A 5,234-nucleotide genomic window follows, 5' to 3' on the forward strand; every position below is an offset into this window, starting at 1 on the left:
CATTGGGAGGAGGAGCTGTGGTCAGTGTGATGTCATAGGACATATAGACTCTGGATGGAGGGACATTTGGATGGGGAGATTTGAGGGGTCCTCTATATGAGGCTCTCATACAAACCAAATCCTTTTTCCTGGGTGCGTCCTACCTCTCCTAAACTGAAGAGTGACCTTTGACCTTTACCATTCAGAAATCTGTCCGGAATCTGTGGAAGTAAACTGTCATGTGATCAGGTGACGTGTGGAGGAACGGAGTGTAAATAGCAGACAATTGTCTCCAGAGCCCCTAATGGTGGGGATGGATTTGGCTGCGTGCTGGTGCCAAGTTTCCTCCCCCCAGGGTCACTGCAGGTGTGCAGAAAAGCTGTGTAAGAGGATATGGAGGAGAGATGAGGAGGAGATCCAGGAATCAGGAGAAAGGTCAGGGCAGGCAACAGACAAGTATGAAGACAAGGCGGTTGGCCGCACAAGCAGTGATGTAGGGGATAAAATCCTTTATTGGAATCCTTTACACACAATGTAGTAACACATGACAGCTCCAGGACAGGACAGAGGAACAGAAGACGCGTCACACCAATACAGGCTTAGTCATTACTGATTTTTATTTGTCCAGAACAGCTTTAAATAACATGTAACAGCTGATAAGGATTTGTCTGGAATCCGGGATAACAAAGTATACAACAACATGACATCATTAATATCATGACACATAAAGTGACAACAATCCCTGTAATATATGTGGTTCCTCGGACAGGTCACAGATATATGAAATGGAAACCAGCATGATAAGGAAGGATGAGTGACACCTTTTATTTGTTCAGTCCAAGCAGGGAGGTGGAGTCACCCACAATATAATGAGACAATAAATGAAACAATCCTACATAAACATGATAACATCCCACCCGGCACTCAGACCTGGAGGGAGGTGTCTGCAAATGACAAATCCAAATCCTTCTATTTACATAGAACATGAAAGCCTGTATTGGTGTGACGCGTCTTCTGTCCTCTGTCCTGTCCTGGAGCTGTCATGTTATTACTACATTGTGTGTAAAGGATTCCAATAAAGGATTTTATCTCCTACATCACTGCTTGTGGGGCCAACCGCCTTGTCTTCATACTGCCCCTGTGACCACGGATCAGGCCGGCACCTACGTGTCTGTGGAGGGGTCATACACATTCCGCACTCACTTACAGACATCATTTTGTTTTTCCTGTAAGTCAGCTTTGGGAGCAAAATATATTATCATCAACTCCTCCCCCTGAAGGGATTAATCTATGTATTATTATTATACAGTATTTATATAGCGCCAAAGGGTATGCTCAGAGCTGTACATTACAATGGGAGATAGTACATGAGACAATACAGTAACAATACAATACAATACACGAGGGGTTCGAGGGCCCTGATCCTTGGAGCTTACAATCTAGGAGGGAGGGGATGGTGATACAGGAGGAAGTGGCTGTGGGGATGGAGTGGTGGGGAGAGTGGAGGAGATCAGCAGTTAGGTGAGGGTGGGGTAGGCTTCCCTGAAGAGAGGGTGAGGAGAGTTGGTGATAGTCTGATGGATTGGGGTAGTGAGTTCTAGAGGATGGTGGAAGCCCTGGAGAAGTCCTGGAGACGGGCATGGGAGGAGAAGGCCAGGGAACCGGAGAGTAGGAGGTCTTGTGAGGAGCGGAGAATACATTTTGGGTGGTAGATGGATATCAGGTCGGTGAGGTAGTTTGGGGCAGTATTATTGTAGGGAAATATGCGCTAGGGCTATTGATTCAGGTATACCATTTCTGTATTCATTATGCTTGCATTGTGACAAGAGTTAGAGTGATGCTTTAAATAGATGAAATTATTATGTCTTAAGTAAATGTTATAAGACATGCCAGCATTATTTTCGAGCTTATATGGAAAATTTTAAATGGTATATGTATGTAACAAGTACAACCACAAAGTACAACAAAGTTACAGGAAGAACGCTAGACTGCAGGTGTCTGTAAAAAAATATCGTAGAGAACATAGATAGATGTTCAGATAAGAGATCTGGGAACACAGCCAAAAATGGCAGGATGTACTGACTGAGGTTAACATTTTAACAGTTTAAGAAAAGGTGCACCTTGTGTAGTATCTGGGTAGAAGTTAAAGGTACGCTTTACTATTGGATAATTTAAGTTTGTCTTACTATTGGATAATTTGGGTTTGTGGTTTTTGCCTTTATAAACTGTTGTGTACGTAATAAACTTTGCAATCTTCCTGTATCCTACTTGAGTGTTGGTTATGTTGATTGCCCGATCGCGATCGAGCCCGTGCCACACCCAGACGCTGCGCAGCACAGAGATAATATAGAAATAAGAATATAAGGATTCCAGGAAAGGGGGAATTCCTAACAGCTGGTACCAGAAGTGGGGTCCCGCTAATCCGGGTGAGTAATATCGTTTCAATATACCCTTGATATATTATGATATTGCCTGCTCTGGATACGGTGACGTCTCACGTATAGTGAAACTGAAAGTGGTTTAGTGTTTTATGATGGAGGGGTTCTGTTCTCGCTCCTAGAATAGTGTAGTTTAGTGTTTTATGATGGAGGGGTTCTGTTCTCGCTCCTAGAATAGTGTAGTTTAGTGTTTTATGATGGAGGGGTTCTGTTCTCGCTCCTAGAATAGTGTAGTTTAGTGTTTTATGATGGAGGGGTTCTGTTCTCGCTCCAATAGTGAAGTGTAGAGTTACATAAAGGCGGGGTTCTGTCTCGCGCCGTATATAAAGGTTTTTATTTTTAACTGCGGGAAGGGTCAGACTCGTTCTCTGCAGGTTTATCAGCTCTGTGACAGTTTAGACTGTACAGACTGTACAGGAAACATTGAGGGGTTCTGTTCTCGCTCAATAAAGAAAAAGACATAAAAGAGGCAGGGAAATTTAAAACGGAGCTAAGTTCCGTTTTTAGGGAAATGTCTGAGGTGTGCCGGTGCTAATTGTATATAAAAGCAACGTTGTATTGTGGATAATTGTTTGTTAAATGTTTGAAGTGTGAATGAAGCGTATTGCAAGAGTAACGCGTTACTGGTGTCCATATTGTCTGCAGTCTCATGATTTTTACTGATATATTGTATATAGGATCTATATAATTACCCCGTGTTATTGAATAATGCAAATGAATTGTGATACTTGTTGATTTCACTGTTTATGTGTATATTGATGATCTGATCTATTGTATTCAATTTCTATCGAATTGTTTTCTAATTGATAACTAGATATGGGAAATAAGTTGGGCAAGGATGAGTCTGAAGGTGAGCAGACTAAACCAGGTCCTTTTACATGTATATAGCAGGCACCTGTGGGGAATATTATGTAGACCCATTTTGAGAATTGGTGAGGAAAGAGCAAGCCAACCTGAAATAAGTTGTTTGGCCCCGGCGGGTCCTGGCTCAGAGCAACAGTGGGAGGAGGTAAAGAAAATTTGTGGGGTACATCCAAAACATAGTTATCCCCCCCGGTGTCTGGGAAAATTATATGAAAAAACGTTTTAATGTTTAATGTGAAAAAGCACTGAAGGAATATAGAACTAGATTTCCTCCGACTTCCCACATATATGTGAAAAAGACGGTACCTCCAGCCTATGACAATAGTGTCCTCATACCTGACCTACCACCCCCACCTACTCCGACTGCACCCCCGCCCTATGTATTATACTCAGCGGAGAAGGAGACAGACCATGAGAAGCCTAAAACAAATGATCCGTTGACTATTTATCCGGATCTGGGTTCACTGACAACTGCAGTGGTTATTGGGACAGCAGTAGAGACAGACGGACAGAGAAAGGAGGATGAGGAAGAGTATCAAAGGTGGAGAGAGAAGAAGGAGAGGGAGAGGGAACAAATAGAAGAAAGGGAAGCCGAACGCCAGAAAGCATTAGATGAATCTAGCAGAAAGGAAAATTTTGACTGATCAAAGGAAGGCAGATGAAACAGTAGAACAGATAGCAGCAGAAGACACACTTGTACTGGTTGAACAGAAAACAAAAAAAGAACAGAATATCAAACATAACACTTCCACTGATTACAGTAGGGGACACAAAGGTACAGGTACCCTTACCAGTGGGATTAAGGATCTTAAATTCTTGTGTCCTAACCCCAGATGACATACTCATCAAATTAACCTTTGCATTCCTGCCCATGTGCCCGGTTGCGTTGATGGGTAGAGAATTAATGTCTGAGCTCATGATCAGCATAACATTTGACAATCAAGGAAGACTGACAGCTAAGACTAAGATGTGTGAACTGACTAATCCAAAGAGAAAGGACCATATAGGACTTTACATACTTCTACCGAATGACCTGACCTCCCACCCAATTTGGGCGGAGGACAAAACTGCAGTAGGCTTTGTCAATTGCACCCCTTACAAGCCAAACTTAAAACAAGACGCGGTCCCTTGTTTTCAAAAACAGTATCCCCTGTCTGAAGAAAAGATAGAGGGTATAAGACCAGCCATACAAATTTATCTGACATGGGTGTTCTCAGACCGACAATAAGTCCCTGGAACACACCTATTAATTAAGCAGACGGTTCATTGAGGCTAGTCCAGGATCTCAGGAAGGAACAATTATTCCCCTACCTCCATTGGTAGCGGATTACGGCAATTTTTGGGGCTATTCCCAGCAGCTCGCGATTCTACACTGTAATAGACATTTCCAATGCTTTCTTTAGCATTCTGGTTGAAGTAAATGCCCAGAACATGTTTTCTTTTCAATGGGACGGTGGTCAGTTGACCTGGTCTTGTCTTCCTCAAGGCTATGGGGATAGTCCCGCTGCTTTCTCAATGGTATTGAAAGCATCTTTAGACAGTTGGGAGCCAAAGAGGGGATCCACCTTACTCCAATACGCAGACGACCTAATGGTCAGCCATGAAGACTGTGAGGCAGACTCAAGACACTTGCTAGATTACCTAGCCGGAAAGGGCCATTTGGCCTCAAGAAAGAAGATACAATGGGTACAGGAACAGGTGGAATACCTGGGTTGCCTGATTTCAGGAGGAGAAAGGTCTGTCTCCCCAGCCAGGGTAAAAGCCCTAATGTCCCTCACACTACCAACAACCAAGGCTGCAATGATGTCCTTCCTTGGGTCAATAGTGTATTGCGGGCAGTGGATACCTGACTGTTCCCACAATGATTCGATTCTCAGGGATACAACAAAACAAGAGGCCCCACAACAGATAGAGTGGACCCCGGAGAGGAAGGAAGCTTTTGGTAGACTGATC

This window comes from Staurois parvus, unplaced genomic scaffold (genome assembly GCF_062004578.1).
Source record: "Staurois parvus isolate SC_StPar_1 unplaced genomic scaffold, SC_StPar_1.0 ptg000174l, whole genome shotgun sequence".
In the NCBI taxonomy this organism is placed as follows: domain Eukaryota; kingdom Metazoa; phylum Chordata; class Amphibia; order Anura; family Ranidae; genus Staurois; species Staurois parvus.